This window comes from Panulirus ornatus, chromosome 35 (assembly GCF_036320965.1).
Source record: "Panulirus ornatus isolate Po-2019 chromosome 35, ASM3632096v1, whole genome shotgun sequence".
Classification (NCBI taxonomy): domain Eukaryota; kingdom Metazoa; phylum Arthropoda; class Malacostraca; order Decapoda; family Palinuridae; genus Panulirus; species Panulirus ornatus.
Window position 1 is genome coordinate 10,482,756 of NC_092258.1, and position 21,152 is coordinate 10,503,907.

Consider the following 21,152-nt stretch of genomic DNA (forward strand, 5'->3'; position numbering starts at 1 on the left):
GCCTCACTCATCCTCTCCATATGTCCACACCATTACAGTTGGCCCTCTTCATCAGCTCTGTCATACATAGTCCTTACTGTTCCACCTTTCTCTTACGCTATCATTACCTCTTCACTGAACCCTCTTCACACCACATACTCTTCTCAAGTATTTCATTTCCAACACATTTATTTCTAATCCTTGCAGCCATAAGATATCGATGGGAGTACTATGCCATCAGACATGCCCATCTTTGACCTCACAGACGATGACCTCATTTCCACACATATTCCTCACTGCACCACTGCCTGAATCCACCCACCCTCCTCCCTTCTTACTCGCACACACACACACGCCTTACTCTCTCGCTTAAGGCTCCTCAACGCATCAAATTCAATCTGTTTCCACAACATATTCGTATCACCTTCCACAAAGCATCCGATCAATCGCATCAAATGCTTTCTACAGATCCAGGAAAAGCCATATCCAAATCCATCTGTTTCTCTAAGTATCTCACTCACATTCTTCACAGCAGTTACCTCATCCGCACATCCTCTTCCACTTCTGAAACACATTGTTTCACCCTAGTCTGATGCTCTATACACACTACAACCCTCCCAATTACTCTCCCATATAGCTTCCAGTTACACCTTTATTATCAGAGCATTCACTTTCGTCCCTCCTCCCTGTGTCTGTGTGTGTGTAAGTATATATATATATATATATATATATATATATATATATATATATATATATATATATATATATATATATATATATATATATATATATATTTTCTTTTTTTTTTTAATTTTCCAAAAGAAGGAACAGAGGGGGCCAGGTGAGGATATTCCAAAAAAGGCCCAGTCCTCTGTTCTTAACGCTACCTCGCTAACGCGGGAAATGGCGAATAGTTTAAGAGAAAGAAATATATATATATATATAGCTTTTCAAGAATGGCTGCCCTTACCTCTTGTATTTTTGTGATACACTGTATTTTCTTGAACGTCCACCATTTAGTTAACTGACACTTCTTGTCCCCTCCCTCAACAGGTCTGGCCTCAGGTAGGTCGAGGAACTCCCCAGGTGTCTCCTTGTCCTCTCCACGCCCAGCCAACCTGAGGATCATGATGAACGAAAGCCAAGGAGGAGGACGGTGTTCAACACCTCAACAACACCACCACAGTACCAGCACACTACCACCACCAGCACTACCACCACCACCAGACTACCACTAGCACGCTACCACCACCAGACTACCACCAGCACACTACCAGCACCACACTACCACCAGCACACTGCCGCCAGCACACTACCACCACCACGACACTGCCACCACTGGACTACCACTAGCACACTACCACCACCGGACTACCACTAGCACATAACTACCACCACCACATCACCAGACTACCACCACCACACCACCAGACTACCACCACTACCACCACCGTATAGCCAGACTACCACCACTACCACCACCGCATAACCAGACTACCACAGTATGGCGACCCCCTCGCCTAACAAGTGGTCCATCTCACACAGCCAGCGTGGGAACGTGCATGCATTAGGGGCGTAACGCGTCCACTATGTACTTAGGAAAGAGATGGTTTCGCCCAGGCTGGCCTACGCGATGCGTTAAACGGCTCACACGTTGCCTCACACCCCTCACCCGGGGCCCTACCTCACACCTCATGCTCTCATCCGAGACCCTACCTCATACCTCAAGTCCCCATCTGGGGTCCTGCTTCACGTCTCATGGTCTTATCCGGAACTCTACCTCATATCTCATGTACTCATATCAGGCCTTGCCTTACGCCCTCATTTGGGGCTCTTCCTCATACCTCACGTCCTCATCTAGGGTCTTGCCTCATGCCTCACACCCTCATCCAAGATTTGTCTTGTACCTCACGTCCTCATCCGAGGCCCTGCCTCACACCACACACCCTAGCCCGGTGTCCTGTGTCAAATCTCACGCCCTCACCTAGAGTCCAACCTCATAACTCACGCCCTCATTCGAGGGCTTTTCCCCACATCTCATGCCCTCATCTAGGACCCTGTCTCACACCTCACGCCCTCATGCAAGGGCCTTGCCTCACAACTCATTCCCTCATACTAGGTTTTGCCTCACACCTCACAACCTCATAAGCCACACCCTCACCCGGACTTTCCCTTTACAAGGAAGAATTTGAATATTAATCAGAGCAAAAATACCCAGTCAACACGGCACTCGCGCTATAAATTCCTCCATGCATATTGCATCTTGTTCACGGCCGGTGTTGGCGATGAGATGGTGTTTGTGAGACGGTTAACGAGGGGCGGTCGCCGGTGGCACTCTGCCTGCCCGGCCAGAAATCATAGATTAATTTTCATTGCCTAAACATTAATGTCGCCTCTTTCATTCATTCACTGTTGCCACCTGTGATTGTAAGCGATCTGTTGCATGCTGGCCGCTCTCAACCATATTCCCACGACAGTGTGACCTGTGCTGATGCTCTGCTTGGGTAGGGAGCTACTCCGTGCCAATCTATTGCGCCATCTTTTTGGGTATCGTTGTTACGAACGTAATTGTTAATTATAACTGTGGCTTGGGGTTGGCAGGCCTGCGCGACGTCGTCATGACAACGAGGTATCGACTAGTCTCGTGCAGGGTTGTCAACAGTTCCTTCTATTGCACATAATATGATCAATACCGCTCTTGCTCTTGTATGTTGCATACACCCTACATTATTCACGCCCTCTACACCCTTTGAGGTATCCCAGGAGTGGCTCTAGCTGTTGAAACGCCATAGGGAGAGCGCCGATTAAATGTAAGGGATAAAGAAAATTCTCCGTGTGAGATGCGTGCTGAAACCCACGGTGGGTCATCGTAAGCAGAACTGGGTGTGAGGCAGGCAGCGTTAGGGAGGGAGTCGCCCTGCTCCTGCTGATTCCGAACACACCCAGTCTGCTGGACAGTCCATCGTGAGACACACACATCGGCTCTAGAGCAGAGTCTCCGTGTCTCCTGCGCGGAGTAAACATCTCGCATCGTTTCGCTTGTGAGGCATTGACTGTTGGCAGCTCTCGTGCGTGCGTGCTTGGCCTGTTGTTGAGAGAGACCTGGACACCTTGTGGTGCTTCCGAAAGTTGCGTTGGAGTGTACACTGCTGTGAAAACATTGATGGACTAGTTTACGGAGGAACAGTTATTCCCGATATCCACGCCAGCTTGGCTCCGCGAAGACGGCATGACAGCCATGGAGAGTGTAGCAGGTAAGTGCACAAAGTTGGACTAGTTTGCCCCGTGGCTGCTCGAGCTTGGGCTTAGACACGCTGAGGGTAGGCCGGACGGAGAACTGGGCCAGGATTTTGCATTGTACTCCCGCGCAGTGTGGTGACAGTAGGTTGTAATTTATCACAGTGGGTCACTGGTCATGGGTTGTGATGATCACCTGGATCCACTCATTTGTTTGGGTGCTCCAAGGTCAAACGTCTCCATGTATACCACATGAAGTGTGTGGGACCATTTTGATGTAGCTTACATATGTGTCATAGAATGGGGGTTACGTTTGAGGATCTTAATTAGTATATCTTTACCAGCCTAGTTAAGCTCATTAGGCTATGGAATCGAAGGCCAGTAACTACTTTTTTGTCATTAAGAGATTCGCTTTTTTTTGGGTCATTTAATGAGCCTGAGTTGATAGATATCAAAGGGAAACAGTGAGAGATCATATACAAACAAAAATAATTATTATAGCGTTACGTATTTAACCTGGGTAATTAAAGGCTTAATCACTTTGTTGTGCATGATTATATGCTAATTAACGTAAACCTAATGATTCGTGGAAATTCAAGGGGGAACATGCATAAATGATCAGGTGCCATGCACAATGTTACGTTCATCATGATATATTGCCAGTCTTCCATGGCGGAAGTATTAAGGACATGACCCATGGAAAATGAAATTCGACAGTTTGAATCCGTCGACAACAACCAGTAGACAATGTACACACACAGACAACACAGCCACAGCCGGGGGGAAAAAATCAGAAACGTGACAACAGCAAAAAACTGACTTGCACGAACCCAGACCAAAGGCCACAGCTATCCGTAGATGCAAGGACCCCCACCCACCACAGACACCATATGCCACAGACGCCACCCGCCACAGACACATTCCGCCACAGACAGAGACCACCCGCCACAGATGCCATATGGCACAGAGACAAAATGCCACACAGACACCAGATGTCACATAGACACCATATGGCACAGAGACTCACCAGATGCCAAAGATTTCACCAATCGCTGACACCAACAACCTGTGCAGACACCAACCACCACTGACACCAGCAGTGCCAGACACCACAACCACTGACACCAGCAGTGCCAGACACCAACCACCACTGACACCAGCAGTGCCAGACACCACAACCACTGACACCAGCAGTGCTAGACACCAACAACCACTGACACCAGCAATGCCAGACACCAACAACCACTGCCACCAGCAATGCCAGACACCAGCAATCACTGACACCAGTTGTGCCAGACAACAACAAACACTGACACCAGCAGTGCCAGACAACAACAACCACTGCCACCAGCAGTGCCAGACACCAACAACTTCAAGTATTAACAAACATGTGTAAACACACACACACACACACACACACACACACACACACACACACACACACACAAAGACAACATGATATTGAACAAGAAACTTGTTTAAAAAAATGCTATAAAGAGATCCTTTTATAGCATAAAAGTAGTTGATGAATAGAATAACATGACTGAGGACATGAATGATGCAGACAGACTACATAGATTTGAGAAGGTGGTAGAGATAGGGGACCCCACGAGTGTAAAACTCCCTCCCCGTACGGTACAAATAGGTAATTACAGTTGGTAATGGCACACACACACACACACACACACACACACACACACACACACACACAGACGGGAAAACGAGGCGCAGCGAGGAGATACAGTCATGGTAACTACACATAGTTACACAATATTGTTAAGAAGATGAACTGGAAAATAGACTCGTGGCCAAACTATCCACCACTGTTTATGGAAGGCTGTGCGAAATCTACAGTGAACGAGTGACAAACACGGGTACTGTCAGCTGCAGATGGAGAGGGTAGGCGAGGCAAGAGAGAGATATAGTCCAACAAGAGATGTCGAAAGGTAAAATGGCTTTGGTGTGATTGAGTAGCATGGAAGAATGATATAGATGGCGCATTTGACACCATAAGAAGGACATATTCTTTTAAGGACTATTGTAGACAAAGCAGAGATAATCTAAAACGTTTTGTTATATCAGTCAGAGAAGTAACTGTCAGTTAATAAACACCGAATTGGTTAAGGGATTCAGAGAGAAGGTAGAGAATGAATGAATGATGAAAGATACGAGAGGAATTGAATGACAAGTTGAAAAGGGTTTTCAAAGCGGATGGCATTGCAGCCCCAACACCAGTGAGATGGAACAGGGAAAAGGTCTTGGAAACCACTGGAAAGCCTAGAAAAAATATAAGTAACCTGATAAATAGCCTTGAAACCATATAAGACTCTTGATCCTGATCAAGTTTTTCATATGTGCTGAAGAAATGATACGCTTGACAGGCAGTTTGTCGCTTGAGGGAAGTATAGTAATGAGAGAAAGTATGAAGGCAAATATGCCTGTCTTAAAATAGAGAATAGAAATAAGAAAATTGCACTGTACAGCAGATCATTCTTTGACGAGTGTAGTCTGTAAAACACAGGAAATGATTATAAGAAAGAAGGAAAACGAAATGAACACACATGCACAAAATGACCCACTTAAGAAACAAAATCAATCCAGGGCATATGATTTCATGTGTAGCGAACCTCAGACTTCTACGAGGGACTGAGCTCTGCTTTAGATAAGAGGAAGACGAATGGACTGTAAATTCTTGGACTGTCAGAGAGCATTTGACACCGTGCCACATAGGAGATTGGTGAAGGAGTAGGATGGCAGGGCGAGGCCCTGAGACCATTGCTTTTCATGATCTCTGTAGATGAATTGTTGGATGGACTGAACTCATACGTGAATGTGTTGGCTGATGATGCCAAAGTCATGAAGGAAGAAGAGGATGATAAGGGTTTGCATCAGCTTACAATGAGACCTCAGCAAATGCCAACATAGATGTCGTATTCGATTATTGAGATTCGGTCCAAGTAAGTGCAAAGCTATGGAGATGAAACTGAGTGAATGAAATCCCCTTTCTTGAATGACATCCAGCAGATAATGAGCTGCAGGAATCTGTCTCTGAGAGAGACTTGAGAGTTGACTTTGTACCTAATCTGTGGCCAGAGCTTCACCTCAGAGGGACTAGAGAAGGAAAACAAAGTGTCAGCTGGCAAGTATAAGAATAATATTCAAGTACCTCACTAAGAAAATATCCTCCAACTTGTTCACTTCTTACATAAGGCTAAAATTAGAATATGCCCCTCACATTTGGTCATCATACTTAAAGGAAGAAATGATGGAGTAGGTCCAGAGTATGATTATACCAGAATATAAAGAGCATAAATACATTAAAAGATTAGAGGTTATAGATATATCTGCCATGGAAGAGAGAAGATGAAAGTGTGACTTGATCACAAAGGCCATGTTTCTTAACCAGCTTAATGACTTCGACAGCAAATAGTTCTTCGAAAGATGCAGAGAAGGAATAAGCAGAGACCATAGCGTGAAACTAGGCAAGCAATTTCTTAGAAAAGATGTGAAGAAATATCCCATAAGAGGATGGATGGGGTAAGCTAAATAACTAAACTATAAACGCTGAGAGTATATAAGAATGTCAAAAGTTGTATGATAGTTGAGAGAATTTCAAGATACGGGGCCCAACGAGTGTACAACTCTCTCTCCCCTTACCGTTGAAGTAGGTGACTATTCACACACACACACACACACACACACACACACACACACACACACATACACACACACACAGGAGTAAGATGCCAGAGACAACCAGACGACACCGCGAAGAGACACAAGACACCAACAGCCACAGACAGACGGCTCGCGAGCACAGACGTCATCGGGGAAAATCCATTGATACCATCGCGGTCACTGGTCTTTTGACCTTAACCTTTGACCTACTGGCATGAAAACTATAACTCTTAAGTCATCTTAACTATCAAATTGTCCCACAGCTTCATTGTACCATCACCATCACCTGTCATCATCGGATAGTCTCGTACCATCGCTGTACCATCATCATCACCTATCCTCACCTTCAGATAGTCTCGTACTATCACTGTACCATCACCATCACCTATCCTCACCTTCAGATAGTCTCGTACCATCACTGTACCATCACCATCACCTATCCTCACCTTCAGATAGTCTCGCACCATCACTGTACCATCACCATCAGATCATGCCAAGCTCTCATTCAGCCATCACCATCACCCTTCCTCACCATCAAAACGTCCCATACCCTCTCTATATCATCACCATTCCTCACCATGAGATCATCCCACAGCCTCACTATACCATCCCCATCACTCGTCCTCACCATCACATCATCCCACAGCCTCATTATACCATCACCATCACCTATCCTCACCATCAGAACGTACCTAAGCTTCACTATCCCCTCACCATCAGAACGTCCCACACCATTCATAACCGGGCGACGGTGGCTCGTACAGTGGAATTATACGATCACCGGTATGCAAATGAGGGATATGAAATACGATTAAATATTGAAGGAACAATCAGCGGAAGCCATCAACAGAGACATTGGACGCATTTGCGGCGTGTCGCACGCGATCTGGGGACTTAACCGAGCAGGAGGCGGCCACGGTGATGGGATTTATGGGTTGGTGCCTCACCCATCTCCAGAGGGTGGAGAACGCCCCTTGACATTTGCCATCACTCGCTGAAGGTGACATAATGGATTGTCTCTTCTTCGTCTGGACTTACTCCTCTTTGATCTGTCATTGGTGGTGTCTGTTCATCTGTGGGCCATTGGCCACAACGGTACGGCCCTTGGCCACGACGGTACAGGCCCTTGGCCACGACGGTACGGCCCCTTGACCACAACGGCACGGCCCTTGACCACGACGGTACAGGCCCTTGGCCACGACGGTATGGCCCCTTGACCACAACTGTACGGCCCTTGACCACAACGGTAAGCTCCTTGACCACGACGGTACGGCCCCTTGACCACAACGGTACGGCCCTTGACCACAACGGTACAGGCCCTTGGCCACGACGGTATGGCCCCTTGACCACAACGGTAAGGCCCCTTGACCACGACGGTACGGCCCTTGACCACGACGGTACGGCCCTTGACCACAACGGCACGGCCCTTGGCCACGACGGTACGGCCCCTTGGCCACGACGGTACGGCCCCTTGACCACAACGGCACGGCCCTTGACCACGACGGTACGGCCCCTTGACCACAACGGCACGGCCCTTGACCACAACGGTACGGCCCTGGACCACGCGGTCTTCGTAACAAATGCTCAAGACCTGGTTAACCACAGGATACCCCATTAGCCACTCGGGTACATACGTGTGTCCCATCCTTCGTGCGGGAGTGAGGGAGGGAGCCTTCCAGCGGCTCACTGATAGCCGTGGGACCGACTCAATCGCCACCATTACAATAGAGTATCATTGAAGGAGAAGGCATCAGTCCCGGGGCTGTGTCGACTCCTCTGTAATGAGCGGACGCCATTCTACATCCACCGGGTTCTGGAGGACTGGATTCCCTATGTAGAGGTGGCAGCTGGACGGTTCTGAGGTTGTGGCTATCTCTGCGTAAGTGGGGTTGGGTGTCTGAATGAAGTAAGGAGCCACTGGAGTTAAGAGTGGGAGAAATATGAGAGTGGTGGGATAAGTCACAGCATTACCACTGTGGAAGGTAAAGGAAGACAGAGGTGGGACAGGACCGTTCGCTCACCACTGTGGAAGGAGAGGTGGGTCAGGACTGTCCCCTCAACGCAGTGGAAGGAGAGGTGGGACAGGACTGTCCCCTCACCACAGTGGAGGATGACACAAACCCGGTCCCTCACCACAGTGGAGGGTAACACAGACCCGGTCCCTCACCACAGTGGAGGGTAATACAGACCCGGTCCCTCACCACAGTGGAGGGTAACAGAGACCCCGGTCCCTCACCACAGTGGAGGGTAATACAGACCCGGTCCCTCACCACAGTGGAGGGTAACACAGACCCGGTCCCTCACCACAGTGGAGGATAACACAAACCCGGTCCCTCACCACAGTGGAGGGTAATACAGACCCGGTCCCTCACCACAGTGGAGGATAACACAGACCCGGTCCCTCACCACAGTGGAGGATAACACAGACCTGGTCCCTCACCACATTGGAGGATAACACAGACCCGGTCCCTCACCACAGTGGAGGGTAACACAGACCCGGTCCCTCACCACAGTGGAGGATAATACAGACCCGGTCCCTCACCACAGTGGAGGATAACACAGACCCGGTCCCTCACCACAGTGGAGGGTAATACAGACCCGGTCCCTCACCACAGTGGAGGATAATACAGACCCGGTCCCTCACCACAGTGGAGGGTAATACAGACCCGGTCCCTCACCACAGTGGAGGATAACACAGACCCGGTCCCTCACCACAGTGGAGGGTAATACAGACCCGGTCCCTCACCACAGTGGAGGGTAACACAGACCCGGTCCCTCACCACAGTGGAGGATAATACAGACCCGGTCCCTCACCACAGTGGAGGATAACACAGACCCGGTCCCTCACCACAGTGGAGGGTAATACAGACCCGGTCCCTCACCACAGTGGAGGATAACACAGACCCGGTCCCTCACCACAGTGGAGGGTAATACAGACCCGGTCCCTCACCACAGTGGAGGGTAACACAGACCCGGTCCCTCACCACAGTGGAGGGTAACACAGACCCGGTCCCTCACCACAGTGGAGGGTAACACAGACCCGGTCCCTCACCACAGTGGAGGGTAACACAGACCCGGTCCCTCACCACAGTGGAGGGTAACACAGATCCGGTCCCTCACCACAGTGGAGGGTAATACAGAGCCGGTCCCTCACCACAGTGGAGGGTAATACAGACCCGGTCCCTCACCACAGTGGAGGGTAATACAGAGCCGGTCCCTCACCACAGTAGAGGGTAACACAGACCCGGTCCCTCATCGCAGTGGAGGATGGGAGGCTATCCTCGCCTGGGCCAGGTCTGCTCCAGGAATTAGTCAGTCAAGTTTTCATTTCGTTCGATAACTTTTCCCAGTGGGATATGTTGGAAAGCATTTTCTTTCGGCTGACGGCGACCCACCCCAGAGTCTGGGGACCTCCCGAACTCTCGGTGCCTCTTATATTTCCCTTACCATCAACACACGACGAAGAAATTTTTGGTAGATCTTTGCAGTAGGTTCTACAGTTAGACATTTTTTCCCCATTTCAAAGGAAGTGGAATAATATACCAATAACCAGCACTCTCCCTTCTCTTTCTCTCCAAGAGTTCCACAGTTTTAAAATGACCACGTTTCCCCCCCGATCGTCTTAAAAGTTCTTTTCCCTCAGTTTTCTTTTATCTTTTTTTTCCCCCCGTGATGAAAGTAGGCCTTGGAACTCCTTGGAAAACTTTTTCTTTCTACTGGAATAATTTGACGCTCCGCTCGATGGATGGCTGGACTATCTCGGCATCGGATGTGGTACTGGGTGTTCCAGTCGAAGTCCAAGAACCTTCTTCCTCCGAGGGTGGTACTGGGTGTTCCAGTCGAAGTCCAAAAACCTTCTTCCTCCGAGGGTGGTACTGGGTGTTCCTGTCGAAGTCCAAGAACCTTCTTCCTCCGAGGGTGGTACTGGGTGTTCCTGTCGAAGTCCAAGAACCTTCCTCCTCCGAGGGTGGTACTGGGTGTTCTAGTCGAAGTCCATGAGCTATGTTCCTCCGAGGGTGGTAATGGGTGTTCTAGTCGAAGTCCAAGAGCCATAGTCCTCTGTGAGTAGCATTCAGTGATCCTGTCATATCCTAGGGTCCACATTCAGTCGTGATAGGTACTGGCTGACTCTAGCCATCTGGAACAGTAGACACTTTCCGTTCCATTGCCCTGGACAGCCTATATATCTAACGAGAACCGTAAAGTCTTAATGGGATCTGTCGGCCCAACATGTGGGAGGAAGAGTTAGTGTAGCGTATGGGGGCGTGACGCTCTTCGTGGGAGAAAGTGAACGTTACCAGGGAGTTCTCTTGAGATGAGAACGCCGCCACTTAAACCTGCCAGGAAGTGGTGGAGAGAACGCGCATACTCACGACCCTCAGCTAGTGAGAGGACATTACCACGACCCTCAGCCAGTGAGTGGACGTTACCACGATCCTCAACTAGTGAGTGGACGTTATCACGACCCTCAGCCAGTGAGTGGACGTTACCACGATGACCTGTAGCAACAGAAACAGAAGCAGGAGCATGTGAAACACGTTCCTACCTAACTCCCACCTGGATATGGGTAAACAAATTCATGACATTCAGGTTTGAACATTTGTTGAACTTGGGGTAAATAGTGAACTTTTTTTGCTTCGTGAGTTCAGGTTTTTGAGAGGGATTGTAAAATGGTTCTTTCAAATGGGGCTCCACTGACTACACTGCAGTTACGGTAGCTTCGTCCCTCTCTCTTGTCCACTGTAGGTGTTGCAGTGGTCCTTTCTGGGGCTGGATGTGATCCACCTGGAGCTTCACGCCTAAAAGCTGGCTTAATGTATAATGCGCCTTCGAGGGTAATCCGTGTGTTCCGAGTTAACGTAAACAGGAAATGAAAAATTGCGCGCGTTCGCTTTCGTTGTTTTACCCCATTTCTCCCGGACATGCCTTCATTTTCTTACGTTTCTCTACTGATAACCGACCGTCAAATCCAGCCAGCGTGTCATCCAGTCCCTGCTAACGTACACGAAGCCCATCCAGCATTGCAGAATTAGTCCTGGAATTAGTGGCTGTGTGGTAGAAGTGTACGAGCATTTCCTGCCGTCTGGCGAGATTTATAACATCAAAAGTTCTGACTCGCCAGATAACGTTGCAACACAGGCCAACATTTACGCCTCTCCCGGAAAATATACGAGAGTATTTCAGTCCACAAGTGTACCGAATTTCTTGGCTTTATCATCACCAACTGTGCGTCTGTGTTTATCAGTCCTGCTGGTGATGATGTGTTGGGTGTATATATTGCCTCTCCTGCCACTGATGTTGGCTGTGGTAGGTTTCTGTTGCGTCTCCTGCCACTGATGTTGGCTGTGGTCCTGTGGTTTGTTTCTGTTGCGTCTCCTGCCACTGATGTTGGCTGTGGTCCTGTGATAGGTTTCTGTTGCGTCTCCTGCCACTGATGTTGGCTGTGATGGTAATGATGGTTGTGATCCTGTGGTATGTTTGTGTAGCGTTTCCTCCCACTGATGTTGGCCGTGTTCCAGTGGTATGTTTCTAGTGATGGGTCACAGAAAAACTCGGTCTCTGATGTGGTTGTATCACAGTTTCGCCAGTGGTGCCGCAGTGTCCCCCTGGTGTTTTTCGCCACATGTTTGTTAGTGTTTAGTACAGCTTAGGCAGAGCTCCTTTTCCTGACTCAATGTAGAAGGCCTGTTGTGTCCCCACTCATTGTAGAGGGCCTGTCGTCTCGCTATCTTATGTAGAGGGCTTGTTGTGTTCTCACTCAGTATGAATGCCTGTTGTGTCCCCACTCTGTGTAAGGGCCTGTCCTGTCCCCACTCTTTGTGAGGGCCTTTTGTGTCTCCACTCTGTGTAAGGGCCTGTCGTGTCCCCACTCTGTGTGAGGGCCTGTTGTGCCCACATTCTGTGTGAGGGCCTGTTGTGTTCCCAGTCTGTGTAAGGGCCTGTTGGTCCCCACTCTGTGTAAGGGCCTTTTGTGTCCCCACTATATGTGAGGGCCTGTCGTGTCCCCACTCTGTGTGAGGGCCTGTTTTGCCCACATTCTGTGTGAGGGCCTGTCATGCCCACATTCTGTGTGAGGGCCTGTTGTGTCCCCAGTCTGTGTGAGGGCCTGTTGTGTCCCCACTCTGTGTAAGGGCCTGTCGTGTACCCACTCTGTGTGAGGGCCTGTTGTGTCCCCACTCTGTGGAAGGGCCTGTTGTATCCCCTCTCAGTGTAGAGGACCTGTTGTATCCCCTCTCAGTGTATAGGGCTTGTTGTGTCCCCACTCTGTAGAGGGCCTGTTGAAAACCCTCTCAGTGTAGAGGACCTCTTTTGTCCCTACTCAGAGTAGAAGGGTCTCTTGTGTTCCCATGTTGTGTCGAGGGCCTGTTATGTTCCACTCAATGTCTCCACCCAAGATGGAGGTTGAGGGGAGCGCAGGAGGTGATCCCAGTCAGAACAGGCTATAACCAGCTTTCCTTCTGGTCACTGATATTGTTTTCATTATCTTTTCAGTCGCCTTTGTCATGGGACGTCTATCGCCAGTGTCTTGAACACCATTGTCGCCTTTACTCTTTCTGGATTTTCTTTAACAATCTATGTAAAACTCGGCAAACCACAGCGTCGCGTGGTTACTATGTGGCCCATGGTGACTCAAGAATGAGTTGTTATGATATCTGTTTCTTCCCCTACACCTCTAAGCTTTGGAACCCTTCACATGTCTTGCCTTAAAAGCTACTACCTGTGTTTTTTAAGGCAGATTTCTTTTCTCTTCCAATTACTTTAACATCTATAGTTGGTGAACTTCAGGAAACCAACAGTCGAAATAACATAACAAAGCATTTAGAGGACCATTTCGCGGCATGGTTTTACGTCTTACAAATCTGCTTGATTTCTTTAATGATATAATCAACATGAATGATGAAAGTAAAGCAGTTGATGTCATCTGTTTCGATTTACAAAAAGCATTCATTAAGGTCCCACATCAAAGGTTACTAACAAAAGTAAAGTCATGTTCTCTAAATGGAACTGGGCTTCGGCGGTTGGGAAATTGGTTGATTGGCCGTAAACAAAGAGTAGTGACTGATGGTCAAGCCTCTAGAACGGTTGGACGTAACAAGTGGTGTGCCACATGGATCAATCATTGGACCGGGTCTCTTCCTCGTATATATATCTATGATATGGATAATAGACTGTGTTGTAAGGTATATCGAAATTGGCAGACGATACTAAGTTGGGTCATGTATCTACCACAGAAAATGAACGTCAGCAGCTTCAAACGAATATGGACAAACTGGTGGACTGGACTCGCTGGTGGCAAATGAATTTCAATACAAGTGTGAAGTTTTGCATATTGGTAGAAAAAAAAAAAACGAAAAGGCAGGCTACAGTATGAACTGTCTTGCACTGCAAAAAGGTATATGAGGAAAATGAGTTGAGTATCATAATCTCCGGTGATCAAAAGCCACAAAAAAGCAGTGCACAGACGCAGTTAATCCTGCAAATAAATCTATTGAATGTATAGCCAAGGCTATTGAATTTAAGTTTATGGAAATTACCCTCATTCTCTACAGATCACCAGCGCGTCCCCAGCTTGGCAAATTGCCTTCACTTTTGGTCACCCTACTTTGAAAAAAAGAGAGAAAATAGAGAGAGTACAGAGGAAAAAAAGAGAGAATGAAGAGAGTCCAGAGGTGACCTATCAAGATGGTCCCAGACCGAAAAAAATCCTTTAAAAGCCAACTAAATGGCTTCGATTTATTCAGATAAAAGAAGGTTAAAAGGTGATCTGATACAAGTATTTAGAATTACCAAAAGCTTCTACAATCTTGTTTTGTAACAAGTTACTTAAGGATAGAGTCGTTCTAAACAGCTACTTAAGGATAGAATCGTTCTTACAAGCTACGTAAGGATAGACTCGCCCTGACAAGCTACTTAAGGATAGACTCGCCCTGACAAGCTACTTAAGGATAGATTCGTTCTTACAAGCTACTTAAGGATAGATTCGTTCTTACAAGCTACTTAAGGATAGATTCGTTCTTACAGGCTACTTAAGGATAGATTCGTTCTAACAAGCTACTTAAGGATAGATTCGTTCTTACAAGCTACTTAAGGATAGACTCGTTTTTATAAGCTACTTAAGGACAGATTCGTTCTTACAAGCTACTTAAGGATAGATTCGTTCTTACAAGCTACTTGTGGATAGACTCGTTCTTACAAGCTACTTATGGATAGACTCGTCCTTACAAGCTACTTAATGATAGATTCGTATAACTGCAATGGTAGTTATGGTTACAAAGTCGTGGCCAAACGTTTTGCCTTGAAAGAGGTGATGTACTTCTTCTTGAAGAGGATCCTTAATATGTGAAGTGTATTTACCACTGTGGTTGACACCTGGACCAGTGATATGTTCAAAAAAAACCTGGATGAATATTTCTTCTCAAGTCTATGATTTGACATCGTTTGCATTATCTTTACATGAATAAATCGTAGTATCTTTGAAATATCTACGTCTTTCCACTCTTGCCACACTGACCTCTTCCTCGTCCAGAGACAGCCTCGAATGGCTCCAGTAATCTGTTTCTGTTTGCATTCCTTCGTATTCCTCTTCATCTCCAAAGCTCAGAGAATATCTAACCTCTTCTCCTTTCTTTTTATTCTTACTTCCCTCCTACTTTGGCTCCCTTATGCTTCATGGTAGACTTGGCCTCGATTAAGACTCGTGTCTGTGACCATAACCTTCAGAAAATAGAAACAATATATATATATATATATATATATATATATATATATATATATATATATATATATATATATATATATATATATATATATATATATATATGTATTTTATATTCTATTTTGCTTTGTCGCTGTCTCCCGCTTTTGCGAGGTAGCGCAAGGAAACAGACGAAAGAAATGGCCCAACCCACCCCCATACACATGTATATACATACACGTCCACACACGCAAATATACATACCCATACATCTCAATGTACACATGTATATACACACACAGACACATACATATATACACATGTATGTGTGTGTATATATATATATATATATATATATATATATATATATATATATATATATATATATATATATATATATATATATATATATAAACTGCTTACCATAACAGGAAAGAGGAGAGCGAATTCCTCACTAGCTCACCAAGTCACATGGGGGTTCAGTGGTGAGTCTGTGGCTGTACGAGACAGTCCCTCACAGGTAGCGTTCCCTGAGGCTCAGTGTAGCATACAACCCTGATCGTTAACGAAGCCTCTTAATCCTGTCTGATTTAGAAAGATATTTACGACAATGTGGTTCCGACGCATCACACTTGCTTGTGGCAGTGAGCAATGTAATGCAGTGTGGGTATAGTGGGGTTATGCGGTGTGGGATGACCGTCTTCCCACGGTGTTTGCCCACACTGGCCCTCGCTAAACCCGTCCTTGGTAACGGTGTGACACACTGGTCCTTGCCTGTCCTTGATGTGCTGTTACCATGTTTGTCCTTAGCATCAGGTGACACACTGGTAGCCCCAGGTGACTTTGGTAACCTCAGGTGACACACTGGTAGCCCCAGGTGACTTTGGTAACCTCAGGTGACACACTGGTAGCCCCAGGTGACTATGGTAGCCCCAGGTGACTATGGTAACCTCAGGGGACACACTGGTAGCCCCAGGTGACTATGGTAGCCCCAGGTGACTATGGTAACCTCAGGGGACACACTGGTAGCCCCAGGTGACTATGGTAGCCCCAGGTGACTATGGTAGCCCCAGGTGACTTTGGTAACCTCAGGGGACACACTGGTAGCCCCAGGTGACTATGGTAGCCCCAGGTGACTATGGTAACCTCAGGGGACACACTGGTAGCCCCAGGTGACTATGGTAGCCCCAGGTGACTATGGTAGCCTCAGGTGACTATGGTAACTTCAGGTGACACACTGGTAGCCCCAGGTGACTATGGTATCCTCAGGTGACTATGGTAACTTCAGGTGACACACTGGTAGCCCCAGGTGACTATGGTAGCCCCAGGTGACTATGGTAACCTCAGGGGACACACTGGTAGTCTCAGGTGACTATGGTAGCCTCAGATGACACACTGGTAGTCTCAGGTGACTATGGTAACCTCAGGTGACACACTGGTATTCTCAGGTGACTATGGTAGCCTCAGGTGACACACTGGTAGCTCCAGGTGACTATGGTAACCTCAGGTGACACACTGGTAGCCTCAGGTGACTATGGTAGCCTCAGGTGACACACTGGTAGCCCCAGGTGACTATGGTAACCTCAGGGGACACACTGGTAGTCTCAGGTGACTATGGTAACCTCAGGGGACACACTGGTAGCCTCAGGTGACTATGGTAGCCTCAGGTGACACACTGGTAGCCCCAGGTGACTATGGTAACCTCAGGTGACACACTGGTAGCCTCAGGTGACTATGGTAACTTCAGGTGACACGCTGGTAGTCCCAGGTGACTATGGTAACCTCAGGTGACACACACGAGACCAATGTATTCCAGCTCTGTACACCCTCAACCCCGTCAACCTAAAGCCTCCTCATCCCTTTGCCCCGTCAACTCTTCTCCTCCCCGCCAACTAGCCACCCCTCCTCCGCTGACCTCTCTTCCCCCGCCAACCACCCCGCCCCCCGTCAAGCAGCCCCACGCGGGCCCTGCCACAGCAACCCACCAGCTGGCCGCCCGCTCTAAGATCAATGTAGCTGCTCGATATTCAATCATGCCAGATGAATAGAAGTTCAGGGGTAGAGCCTCAGATCTGCCTCCCGCTGCTCCTGCCCGTGGTGTTAAGGGCCGTGGGACTAGGCTACGGTGTTAGGTCATAGTGTAGAGCCATGGTGTTAGGTCACAGTGTAGAGCCATGGTGTTAGGTCATAGTGTAGGGCCATGGTGTTAGGTCACAGTGTAGAGCCATGGTGTTAGGTCATAGTGTAGAGCCATGGTGTTAGGTCATAGTGTAGAGCCATGGTGTTAGGTCATAGTCTAGAGCCATGGTGTTAGGTCACAGTGTAGAGCCATGGTGTTAGGTCATAGTGTAGAGCCATGGTGTTAGGTCATAGTGTAGAGCCATGGTGTTAGGTCATAGTGTAGAGCCATGGTATTAGGTCATAGTGTAGAGCCAGTGTGCAGTGTGAGTGCGTCCTCACCCTTGAGTGTCTAGACTTTGAGTGCATTACAGTATGAACGCATGTCCAGCCTTGTGAGTGGACGTCCAGACCCGAGAGTGCACTGCACGTGTGAGTGCACTGCACGCGTGAGTGCACCCCTCAGTGTCTAGAGACCAAGTGAGTGCATCGCACGTGTGAGTGCGCCCCGAGGGAACGAGAGGCCATAGGAGGAAGTGTCAAGAGTTCCCCTCATGCCTCGCCTGGTGGGTTCAGGCCAGCCATCACCGAGCGTCATCTCCTTTCACCGTAGATTCATGGTCGTTCATTCCCTCCTGATGACTTCCAGTCCCGACACACACACACACACACACACACACACACACACACACACACACACACACACACACACTCTCTCTCTCTCTCTCTCTCTCTCTCTCTCTCTCTCTCTCTCTCTCTCTCTCTCTCTCTCTCTCTCTCTCTCGAGTCTCAGGTCTGTTCGCGTGGGTTCCCGGAACCCAGGAGGAGGCAGTCGCCCTGTGTCCTTTCAGCGCCGCGAGAGAACATGGTGGGTGGCAGGGGGTTGGCCCACGGCACAACAGCTCAGGCACCGAGGGGGTTGGATATGGGGTCCACGTTAGGGGGGAAGGGATCACAGTGAATGGAAACCTCCCTCTCTAGGGAAGGGAAGCGGGTGGGTAGAGTAGATGGGTTTCAATGCTTTCTCTTGATTTTTTTTCCACCTACGTGCATCAAACGACCAGCAAACGAACCCAGGTCGAAATTTCAGGGATGCGAGTTAATGAAAATTCCCAGTGATTGTGGTACAGATATGTGTTCTCTGTGCATCAGCTCCCACATACCCTCTGCTAGTCCTACTCTGTGCACCAGCTCCCACATTCCGCCCCCCCTTGCCAATCTCGCTCCGTGCACCAACTCCCACATCTCCCATGCCAGTCCTCTGTCGGTAATTTTAACACAGAACTGAATTTCTGTGTGGCATAATCCAGGCGAGCAGATTGGTCCCGTCTCCTAAATACGAGGGAAGCGGATTAAGACTCTCCACTGTAATAAGTTATGAGGCCCAGGATCTGCCGATATGTAGCGCCTCCCCACCACCACACACCCCCCCAACACACCCACACACACACTCACACACACACACACCCTTGCCATTTTATAGGCAATACCACCCGGGATGGGATGGGGGGAGAGGAAAGATTCTCTCTCTCTCTCTCTCTCTCTCTCTCTCTCTCTCTCTCTCTCTCTCTCTCTCTCTCTCTCTCTCTCTCTCTCTCTCTCTCTCTCTCTCTCTCTCTCTCTCTCTCTCATGGCGACACATATTTGATAGTCACACACACACACACTCGTGTACAAAACCATATGAACCATAAGAAATTCTTGTAGGAACCTATTTACGTCAAGAATGATTCAGGATTGTACAAGAGGGTTTAGTGTTGGCCACACGGACTGGTGGTAGATTTCTCCTCCTACGGAATTTTCGGACATTAAACTGCACCACCGCAGAACCACACGAGGTTGTAAGGACATGGAGATCCAAGTTCGTAACTGGAGACCGCATGGGGTTGTAAAGCCATGCAGATGCAAATTTGTGGCTGGAGTATAGACAAGAGAGCTTTATATCACAGACATGTATCGCGTAGGATAATAAAAGGGACTGAATGAACAAGACATTCGAGCACGACACTGGAGGAAACATATTGCAAAGAGTCGTGCCGTGAGGGGAGAGGGAGGGAGTCGTAGAGTTGATCATCACGCCGATCACAACGTGCAAAAGGGATCACGCAGGGACACGAACGAAACTCCCCCTCCTTCCCCTTCCTCGTCCACGAACGAGAGACTGGCCCCATCCCGAAGTCGCCTTCTGGTACGTGGATATGATCGCGAGAGATTGTATACGTTCGACCCACGGGGGAATATACCACAGCAGTTCGTGGCCTTTTCCCTTGTGAGGACTCGCATCGAGTTGATGTAGGTAGATGAGAGGAAAAGAACTATGATCGTTCGAGAATTAAGTAGAGGTACAATGAATGAGGAAGAAGACCCTCGATCTGCTCACCCACTTCGGAAGAAAGAAGCGTCAGAGGAGAACGTGAATAAGTACCACACTCAGACTCCTAGAAAGCCATGGCGACGTTCGTCTAACCCAGCACCATGGGGCCCAAAGGACATCCAGAACAGAGGCTACGTCCCTACGTAGGCGAGAAGAGCTTCCAAAGGGAAGTGAAGAAGTAGCCTTTAAGCAAGGGAGTTGTAGACACGTAAATAAGGCCAAATCAAGGAGGGAGCATCTCCAAATAGGACCTCCCACCCCTGCACGTACGAATAGTTAACATTGCTACACATGGACGTAGATACGAACGCCATCAAGGGGAGCGCTAGACCATTTTACCGTAGCCATTACGCCATATATGATAAAGCTCTCGTCACTCTGGTCCTCCCACCTCCCATAACCTTGACCTAAACCTCATCCACAGACCGTACGGGGTGTAGCAACTTCGCCAGTCATGCCACCGTCACCTCCTGCCACCAGGGATCCCTCGTCCCCTAGTTGTCGTTCGACACCGCAATCGCATCGATCTCCCTCCTCCGAGCTCGTAACAGACCATAACCAACCACCGTCAGCGTCATCAATAATTAGCAGACTGTATCAGTTTCTGCTCTGGTATCTGTGTAATGGATTTCTATTTATTTTTTTATTTTTTATTATACTTTGTCGCTGTCTCCCGCGTTTGCGAGGTAGCGTAAGGAAACAGACGAAAGATTTCTATTTATCGCATCTAAAATTTTTTGTTATAGACAGTTCTATATATTTTCAGCACTTTAGTAGAAAGCAAGTTGGCTAAAACCGTTAACCAATTCTGTTGTCTATTTCATGCACGTATAATCGCGTAAAAATACACAGATGTACAATCAGGCACACACACACACACACACACACACACACACACACACACACACACACACACACACACACACACACACACACACACACACACACACACACTATCTCCCTCAATGAGAGCCACGAGAGCGCCCTCCAAACGCCCTAATTAGAAACGCCATAAATATTCCTTTGGAAAAATGACAGTGCCATTAGTGAGGGAGGGAGTGGAAGGAGGAG

General features: G+C 48.1%; 1 protein-coding gene across 5 annotated transcripts in view; it reads left to right on the forward strand.

Annotated features, from left to right (window-relative positions):
* Schip1 (Schwannomin interacting protein 1) overlaps positions 1–21,152 on the forward strand; it is a 212,429-nt gene that overhangs the window by 52,750 nt on the left and 138,527 nt on the right. For 2 of the 5 annotated variants that reach the window (XM_071683018.1, XM_071683020.1), the window contains exon 1: positions 2,862–3,233. The exons of the other annotated variants lie outside the window; for them this stretch is intronic. The gene's annotated coding sequence lies outside the window, so the exon portion shown is untranslated. Of the gene's footprint in view, positions 1–2,861; positions 3,234–21,152 lie in introns of those variants that run through there. 5 annotated transcript variants of the gene reach the window in all.